General features: G+C 43.6%; 1 pseudogene; it reads left to right on the top strand.

Moving 5' to 3' along the window:
* Positions 1-10039, top strand: part of LOC102859781 — a 28069-nt pseudogene extending 18030 nt beyond the window's left edge.
* Positions 10040-10280: the final 241 nt, after the last annotated feature.

The raw sequence follows: 10280 nt of genomic DNA, 5'->3' as shown, positions 1-10280 counted from the left end.
GCACCCTGTGTGCTAAGGGTCACACAGGTGTGGGCTGCAGGGGGGTCCCACAGTGTCCGGCAGTCTTCGCTCCTCTGGAGTTCCACGGCAGGTGGCTGGCTGCTGCTCTCCCCGGGTCTTTTCCGGGTCCCTCTCGCGGCGTTCCCCGGTCTGGCGGCGGCGTTCCCCGGTCTGGCGGGCGGCGGGCGGTGGCGTGCGTTCCCACGGGCTGGCGGCAGGGTGCGTTCCCCCGGCTGAAGCAATTGCAATTTGATGGTACCTAACAACAACGTCTTTCTCTAAAGTCTGGTCCCTCCTAAGAACGCATGCAAAGTACATGAGATAAAGTCTTACCATCCTTGGATTAGTCTCATCTAAAGAGCATTCTGGTTATGTTTTTTTCCAAGACAGATGTGTTAATTCTCCTGGCAGTTCATTGTATATTTAATACTCTTCACTAAACAGCCTACCAATACTATCTGTCAGTTTGCCATGGTGTTTTCAATTGCTTCATATGCATCTTTACTAATTTTGAATCATCCAGTGTTTCCTAGCTCTGTTCTGAGGACTGCTTCCTGGTCTCCTAAGCGTAATCAAATGGTTTGGGATTCCCATTCTCCTCAAGAACAGTCACAATTTGTTGTGATTCACACAGTAAAATGTCTTTGCATAGTCAATGAAACTGATAGATATTCCACTGGAACTCTTTGTTTTTAGCCAAGATCCATCTGACGTTGGCAATAATGTCTCTAGTGCCACAACCTCTTCTAAACACAGCTTGTTTTTCTCTGTCAGTAGTTCTCTTCATGATTGTAGCACAGCTTCTTACCAGGAGGCCTCCAGAGCTCCCTCCAAGTATCTCCTTAAAGACTAGGATTTTGAAGCTCTGACTTACATACTTTGGGCAAATGGCCAGGAGGTACCAGTTCTTGTAGAAGGACATCTTGCTCGGAAAGATGGAGTGACAGCACAGCAAAGGAAGACCCTGGATGAGATGGATTGATACAGTAAATGGGACAATGGATATAGTTGTGTTGGAGTCAATGAGACTGGCTCAGGACAGGGCAGGCTTCAGAGCTGTTATACATAGGGTCGCTATGAGTCACAGGCAACTCGACGGCATATAACAACATATGCATCTGAAAATTAGACAATAAATAAAAATGACAGAAGACAAATTGATGCTTTTGAGCTGTGTTGACAAAAAATTATTGAATATAACATGGACTGCCTAAAGGACAAACAAAGCTGTCTTGAAGTAAGTACACCCAGAGTGCTCCTTAGAGGCAAGGATGGTTAAACTTTGTATCATTTACTTTGGGCATATTTTCAGGAGGAATCAGTCCTTGGAGAGAGACATCATGCTGGGAAAGATAGAGAGGGTCAGTGAAAGGAAGAAGACCTTGAACAACATGGACCAACAGCTACCACAATGGGCTTGAGCAGCACACAGGCCATGACAATAGGGCAAGGTTCAGATCTGTTGTTCAAATGGTTGCTATGAGACATAGTTGACTTGTTGTCACCTAACAGCAGCCACCAACCCTATGATTCAAAGGCTTGGCATGCTAAAGGGTGGGATTTTGGAGACAGAGGTATTGCTGATTGGTGAACTCACTTGGGACTGGTATAAGAGGAAGGCCTATCTGAACTCTCAGGTGAAGTTCTACCCTGGCAGGGGCTGGGAGCCAGGCCTTGCTACCCTTATGTGTTACAGATTTGCAATCAGAAGTCTTCCCTAGGAAGGAATCAAGCCCGGGAGATCCAAAAGCAGGAAGGACTGAAGATTGGCGATGGCTGGCTGGTGTTTGGGCCCATTCAAATAAGTGGTAACAAAACTATTTGGGAAGGAGCCCAGGTGGCACAGAGTATTACTTAGGCTTCCAACTGAAAGAGCAAAAGTGGTTTGAGTCCACTGGCCTCTTTGTTGGAGAAAGATGGGCAGTGTCTGCCATTAAAAAATTAAAACCTTGGAAATTGGATGGAGGGTGGCTATTCTTTGGCCCCTCCTGGAACCTTCCACTGACCTGCTCTGAGCTCCCCCAGACCTCCTTGATCCCCCTTTATCTTCGTACTTTCATCTCCTTCCTGAGTCCAAATGCTCCCCTTATTCCCATATCCCTCTTTGGATACACACACACTACTCTAGAGTGGCCTCTTCCCCTCAGTGTACCCTGTTCTCACTTCCTAAATGTCCAGTCTGAGCGATCCCTGCCTCCCCCTCCCATTCTCACCTTTCTGTCACATCAGATCACCCATCTATCAGTCTTTTCAGTCCCTGATGCTAAATGAGCCCCTTCTTTAAATCTTCTTTGCTCATCTAGAAAAGTCTCTGCCATTTTTTGCTTCTACATCCATCCTCAAATCTCTGACCCTTATTTAAAAGTCTAACTTCATAGTTGACTTCTCAGTTCATTTTTATTGTTGTTATGTGCCGTTGAGTCACCTCTTAGTGACCCTATGTACAATAGCCCTAAACCTTGCTCTATCCCTTGCCAATCTTATTGTCTCTGGCACCTATCCCCATCTTTATTAGGGACAGAAAATTCATGATCTCACTAGCTCCAAAAGTGCAGCCAATCCTTTAGTCCCACCTTGATGTAGGGATACTGGCCTTGTTCTGTCAGAATGGTGCCTGAAACTTCATCTTTCTTTTGTGCTTCAGCGTCCAGTGCCACCAGCAGCAAGAACCCCACAGGTTGGTATAGAAAGATCATTGTGGTGAAGTTTGATGATTGCATCACGGCCTGGTGCCCACACTAAGTCCTCGTGGGTGCTAGTTTTGAGTCCTGTTACTTCTCAATCCTGAGTAATCTATAATAGCTACTCTGCCTCTCTGAACCACTGTTTCCTGAGCAGTGCATGGCGGTGTTGTAATCGTGGAGCTGTTGGTAGTTATAAAGTTATAAATTCCGACGATCCAGAAATTATTTAAGTAAAGGTTTAAAATGCAAAATGCCTACTGGACCAGGCAGGTAGCCTCAAGGGAAGTGTGCTGAGTGGACTGGAGAATGCAGCTGAAGGAGCAGCCAACACTCAGCTCCAGCTGATCATTGCTTTGTGTGTATGGAGACTAAAGATGCTACATTTGATTTACCAAGAGAAATCAGAGATCCAGATATCCAAGGGTTGGCAGGATATTTTAATTAAATAGGAATAAACAAAAAATTGTTTAACCAAGAACTATCTGTCTCTGCAGTCTAAATTCAGCCTACAGCTCACCCATCTACAAATTTTAGGCAAGTCTTACGATAATGTGAATTCAAGTCCAAGAGCTTATAGCCAAGATTACCACTGTCTGCTTAGTATAAATGTGGAAGGAGCTCCTTAGAGCAATACCATATGCAAACCATGGCAAGGCATAAGGTAGGCCTTGCTTAGAGTAAGAACCTAAATCCTTGTAAACTGAAATACAGGCTTTTTCCTTCCACTCCACTTTCTAATCTCAGTTACCCCAAACTTGAAGTTAAAGCCATATGAGAAGGAACTCTGATAGTGAAACCTAGAGAGTGTTACACTGCTAACCAAATTCAGATGAAGTAGCTGGCCCTGGTTTGGTGGAAACCCCACCCCCCCAATTAGAAACCAAAAAACTTGGGAGCTCTCTTGACCTTCCTATGTAGAATTTTTTGCAGTGTGACAAATAGACCCGTTACTGTTGAGTTGCTTTTGACCCATAACCACCCTATGGAGAAAAATGGAACTGTGCCACAGTTTCTATGGTTGCATAGTTTTTGCAATTGCTTGGTATGTGTCAGATAGCTGGATTATGACTAGGGATGATAGAGCTGTGGTGCTGGAGAAGAGTGTTGAATATACCATGGATGCCAGAAGAACAAATAGATTCATCTTCAAGAGGGTGAAGCCAGCCTGCTCCTCGGAGGCAAGGATTCTGAGGCTTTGTCTTACATACTTTGGGCATGTTGCAAGGAGGGACCAGTCCATGGAGAGGGACATCATTCTTGAGAGGGTGGAGGGACGGAGAAAGATATGAAGACACTTGAGGAGATGGATTGAGATAGTGACTGGTGTATTGAGGATAGGTGTGTCAGAGACAGTAAAGTTGTCACAGGATAGAGCAGGTTTTAGGGCTGTAGTGCATACAGGGTCACTGTGAGTCTCAAGCAACTCGACAGCACATGACAACAAAAACAATAACTCATACTCTGCAGCACTTAACAACAGCAACTCCTATAAATCCTTAAGATTAACAAATTTGTTGCCCCCTATTATATAGTTGAGAAACTGAGATTCAATTATCAAAATAATAATCTTGGAAAATACTTCTTTAGGATGTGAATCAGGGCTTAATCAGGTGCCCTGTGAACAGTTACTCCAGCAGAGAACTAGGGCCCAAATCTAGCACTGAGGTGGATAAAAGTTTGAGCTAAAGTTGTATAAATTCTAATGCATGTGAAACATTTGCCCTGTATGTAAAACCTTTAGTATAGAACTTAGCATGTAGCATGGGGTTGAACCACATGAAATTGCCATTTTTTGTAGGTAAAAATAGTCAAGTATTGGCAATTCCACATGATTCAACTTAACATCCAATCAGTGAGAGGACTGGTAAGGTACAGAATATGACTAGAGGCTGTTTATCTTTTTATGATAATTTTGATCCATTACAAGACTAATTCAAATGCTCATCATAGGAGCCAGACAATATTGTAATTCCCACACAATTTCTTCCTCAATTAGTTTTCCTTTCATCTCTGTATTCTCTTATCTCCTGGGAAAGCATTCTGAAAGAATGAGTGAACGGATTACTAGATAATCTCCTGAAGTGGAGTGTATAAATGTAAAAATCAATTCCCAGTGCACAGCTTCTCAGGCTTCCTAAGATGTTTAATCCTGTTTCATAGTCATTTCTTTCTCTCCTACAGGAACCTGGGTGGCCTTCTTTCTTCTGACTGTGGTAGGCTGGATGCTGAGATAAAAGCCCACACAAATAGCTTCTCTAACTTCTGTCCTCTAGTTTAGTAGCCTGAGATAAGAGTGGTGCAGAAGACGACGTGAGGGAGAGTCAAGTTGTCTGTGCTCTTGTGAGGGAACAGAGAGATGGTGGTGAAGATGGGGTCAAAAATGATAGCCCAATTACTGTCTGGTAAGGAGTGATGGCTGTAGAATTTTATAATGCATTATGTCATCCTGCCTTCCCCTCCCATATCTGGAACTTTGTCATGTCCAAGCGGGAAATTGAGTTGTTCAATTTGGAGGATGGGGATGGTAGACAGAAGGCATGGCTAATAAATACAATATTCTGATACTCTTACATGTGGCTTCTTTTCTGTATAATCTGACCATAAAACTTGAGTCTTAGAGTGGACAGTGCTGAAGGAATGGGAGTAGGGGGAGATAAGAAGTCACTTTATTCTGTTGTGGACATCATTTGTCATTTATATCATATGTAAAATAAGAATTTGAACTGATGATATCTGCTTCAGCAATAGGACTCTATGTTCTTTTTCTAAGGCTTCAGAATGGTGCAAGTGCTTTTCACTTTACTAACGTCTGGTGCCCTAGTGATAAGAAGTTTCACTGCAATCCCAAAAGCTTGCAGTTCAAATCCATCGGTTGCTCTGTGGGTGAGAGATGGGTATCTCCTTTCATGAGATATACTGCTTCTGAAAACCCACTGGAGGGTGAGCTATGGGTCACTTCTGACTTGAGAGTACACAGGTACACAGCAACAACAACAACAACTATCTCACTACTACTTAGAAGCTGTGCTGCAATCTCAAAGACATGCAGTTTGAATCTACCAGCTGCTCTGTAGGAAAAGGATGGGCAGTCTTCTCCTGTGCCATTTATTACCTCTGAAAACCTCACTGGAGGGTCAGTTACGGGCTGGTTCCAACTCAGCAGCGTACAACTACCAAGACAGCTGGTGGACAGCTACTTGGACTGGAAGTTGTTGTTGGGTGTAATGGAATTGAGTATGACTCATAGTGACCTTATGAACAATAGATCTGAACCCTCTCTTATCCTGTGCCATACTCAATCTCTGACACAATTGAGCCCAGCGCTGTAGTCACTGTGTCAACGTATCTGGTTGAGGGTCTTCCTCTCTTTTGCCATCCTTCCACCTTCCAAGTATGATGTCCCTCTCCAACAAATACAGCTTCACCTAGCAACTTGCCCAAAGTATGCACCCAAAGGTGCACTCAGGATGCACCTTATCCAAGATATATCAGTTTATTCATTTGGAAATCCATGAGATATTCAATACTCTTCTCTAACACCATTGTTCAAAGTCATCAGTTCTTCTTCTGTCATCCTTATTCACTGCCTAACTCTCAGATGATTGAAAATACAGTGGCCTGCATCACGTATACCTCAGGCATTAAACTGACATAATTGGTTCTCAATAAGTTGGAGGTTCTTTCTTTTTATTATTCACTCATTGTTGCACATTTTCTTTCCTTCCTCTCCCTCCCCTGGAGAGATTCTTGACTGCAGATTTACCCGGTGCAATATGTTTCCTGGTCTCCTGATCACTGACAAGTAAGATGTTGTTGTTGACAGTTTCAATATTTTCTCCATCTATCATGATATTGTCAATCAGTTCAGAGGTGAGAACATTTGTTTTCTTGATGTTGAGATAGTCTTTATTGAAAGCTATATTCTATTTCACAAGTGTTTCAAGTCCTCCTCACTTTCAGCAAGCAAGGTTTTATCATCTGTATAACAAGGTATTGATAAGTCATCCTCCAGTTCTGATGCCACATTCATTTTTAGAGTTCAGCTTCTCAAATAATTTACTCAGCATATAGATTGAATGTTGTTGTTATGTGCCGTCGAGTCGCTTGCGACTCATAGCCACCCTATGTACAACAGCCCTAAACTCTGCTCTGTCCTGTGCCAATCGCACTGTCTCTGACACTCCCATCCTGATTATCCCAGTCACTGAATCAGTCCACCTCATAGAGGGCGTTCCCCTCCTGCGTTGTCCTTCCACCCTCCCAAGCATGATGTCCTTCTCCAAGGACCGGTCTCTCCTCACAACATGTCCAAAGTATGTTAGACAGAGCCTCAGAATCCTTGCCTCCAAGGAGCCACCCGGTTTAACCCTTTCCAGGACAAATCTGTTTGTTTTCCTAGTTATTCTCAATACTCTTCTCCAGCACCACAGCTCAAAGGCATCAATTCTCCTTCTATCCTCCTTGGTCATTGTCCAACTCTCTGATGCATAACAAGTGATTGCAAAGACCATGGCCTGTATCAGACGCACCTTAGTCTCCAAAGAGACACCATTGCTCTTCAGTACTTTGGAGAGGTCCCTAACAGCAGACTTTCCCATGGCAATGCACCTTTTAATTTCCTGGCTGCTGGTGCCAAGACTGTTGACTGTGGAGCCAAGTAAACTAAAACTGTGTACAATCTCAATCTCTTCACCATCCATCCTGTTGCTGCCAATTGGTCCAGTGGTGAGAATCTTTGTCTTCTTGACATTGAGCCTCAATCCATATTGTAGGCTGCAGTCCTTGACCCTCTGCAGCAGGTGCTTCAGGTCCTCTTCAGTTTCAGCAAGCAGGGTTGTGTCATCTGCATAACGCAGATTGTTGATAAATCGTCCACCAATCTTGACCCCACATTTCTCCTCATAGAGCCAAGCCTCCTGGATAATCTATTCTGCATATAGGTTGAAAAGGTGTGGAAATAGGATGCATCCCTGGCGTACGCCCTTCCCAATTTTGGACCATGCAGTGTTCCCTTGCTCTGTTCTGACGACTGCCTCCTGGTCCAAGTATAGGTTTCGCATTAGAACAATCAAGTGTTCTGGGATTCCCATTCTTCTCAGTATGGAAATTTTAATTTAATTTTAATCCATGGAATGTACTTTGTTCTATTTGCACACCAGCATTTTGGTCTAGGTATCGGTTTTGCATAAGCACCATTAATCATTTTGTGATTCCTATTCTTCTCAATGTTAGCCAAAATTTGTTATGATCCACACAGTTACATACCTTTATATAGTTAATAAAGCACAAATAGACATTCTTCTGGTATTCTTTGCTTTCAGCCAGGAATCACATATTTAGTTCCATTTCCAGAAAAGGTGACCAAGAGAATGTGGAAATTATTAACATCATATGCAATCAAAATATTGCTGAATGTTTTTTTTTAAAAAAACCTGCTAGAACAGTATACCAATAGAAAGTCAACCTAGATTTAGAAGATGTGGCACTAAGGTTGTTAGATAGATCTTGGCTGAAAGCTGGAAAGTATTGAAAAGATGTCTACTTGTATTTTATTGACTATGCAAAGCCATTTGACTATGTGGATTATAACTAATTACAGCTAACATTGAAGAAATTGATAATTCAGAACACTTAATTATGTGAAACTTAAAACACTGACCAGGAAACTGTTCTGTAAACAGAGCATGGGAACATGGTTATTGTTTTTATGTGCCATCAAGCCACCTGCGACCCATAGCAACCTGTCCTGAGCCATTCTCGCTAATTCTGACACACCAATCCCCATTACCCCAGTCACTGTATCAGTTTATTTCATCCAGGTTCTCCCTCTCCTGCACTGTCCCTCCATCCTTTCAAGCATGGTATTTTTCTCCAAGAACCGGTCTCTCCTGGCCACATGCCCAAAGTATGTTAGAATTTCAAAATTCTAGCCTCCAAGAAGAAACTTGGTTTCACCCTCTCCAAGACAGATCTATTTGTTTTCTTGGAAGTCCATGGTATGTTCAAGACTTCTTCAACACCACAATTTGAAGGCATCGATTCTTGTTCTGTCATCCTTAGTCATTGTCCAGCACTCTGATGCGTAACAAATAATTGTGAAAACCATGGCTTGGATCGGGCACACCTTAGTATTGAGACTGTCATTGTTGCTCTTCAGTACTCTGGAGAGGTCCCTGACAGCAGATTTTCCCAATGCAATTTGTCTTTTGATTTCCTGACTCCTGGTGCCAACAGTGTTGATTGTGGAGCTGAGCAAGCTGTAATTATTAACAACCTCAATCTCTTCTCCATCTATCGTGGAACTACCAATCTGCCCCCGCAGTGAGAATCTTTGTTTTCTTGATGTTGAGTTTCAATCCATATTGAAGACTACAGTCCTTGACCTTCTGCAGCAAATGAGTGTGTCAGGGATACATCCTGTCTCCATAAGGGAACACTACATGGTTCAAAATCTAGGAGTGTGTCAGGGATGTATCCTTTCACAATTCCTTTTCAATTTATATGTTGAACAGATCATTTGAGAAGCTGGACTTTACAAAGAAGAGTGTGGCATCAGGAGTAAAGGAAGACTAATCAACCTATATCACATAGATGACACAACCTTACTCATTGAAAGTGAGGAAGACTTTAAGGGCTTACTGCAGAAGATAAAAAAAAAACCCTACAGCCTTCAATATAGATTGCATCTTAACATCTCAAAAACAGAAGCTTCCCCCTCTTTATTTTCCACTCTACTCCCTCCCATGCCTCCTTCCCCTCCCTACTCCTAAAAATAACAACAACAAAAAGCCCAAACCTACAGAAAAAAAAATTTAATATTCATTCACATGAGGTGACATCCTGTACGAGCTGCTCCAGTACATCAAGACCCAGCGGTGGGCCCTGGTGTACAGGCCCCCTTTTTTGAGCGATCTTCAGACAGAAGAAGGCCATGCAACAGCCTCCCAGCCTCCTGCAAGAACTTGGCTGCCAGTCTGAGGAGGTCCGCTCCTCCCCTACCATGACCCAGGCCCCCATCGACGGCAGGATCGCTGACTGCCGGCTGCTGTGGGATTGATTACGTGTACCAACTCCTCTCTGATACCAGGTATGAACCCTACATTAGATGGAAAGACAGAGATGCCAAGATCTTTTGAGTTGTGGATCCAAATGGACTTGTGAGACTCTGGGGAAACAACAAGAACTGGGTGAACATGACCTATGAGAAAATGTCCCGTGCCCTGCGCCACTACTACAAACTGAACATCATTAAGAAAGAGCCTGGGCAGAAGCTCCTGTTCAGATTCCTGAAGACACCTGGGAAGATCATCCAGGACAAGGGTAGCTGTGTCGAGCACCTGAAGAGCCAGGAGTGATGGGGTGGATTTCAGTGAAGACGTGCTGCAGGTCTCTCCATGAGGGGCAGGGGGCTCCTTCAGGTGCCTGGGATTGACAGGGCAGGAACTGTCTCCCAGGAAGGCAGCCATGGTAGGTGCCTCACTCCATGCAGGGCAGCCAGAACCACCCCCCTCCCGCTGGATTTTATATCCATGAAATTCGAGCTTCCACATTGCATGAGGACTTACGAGGACTAGAAGCTGGAAAAGTTGTCCCCTC

The sequence above is a fragment of the Elephantulus edwardii genome, unplaced genomic scaffold (genome assembly GCF_000299155.1).
Source record: "Elephantulus edwardii isolate Elephantulus edwardi_28Jun2011 unplaced genomic scaffold, EleEdw1.0 scaffold00028, whole genome shotgun sequence".
NCBI lineage: Eukaryota > Metazoa > Chordata > Mammalia > Macroscelidea > Macroscelididae > Elephantulus > Elephantulus edwardii.
The sequence above is the reverse complement of the archived record's forward strand: the minus strand, read 5'-3'. Positions and strand labels throughout refer to the sequence as shown.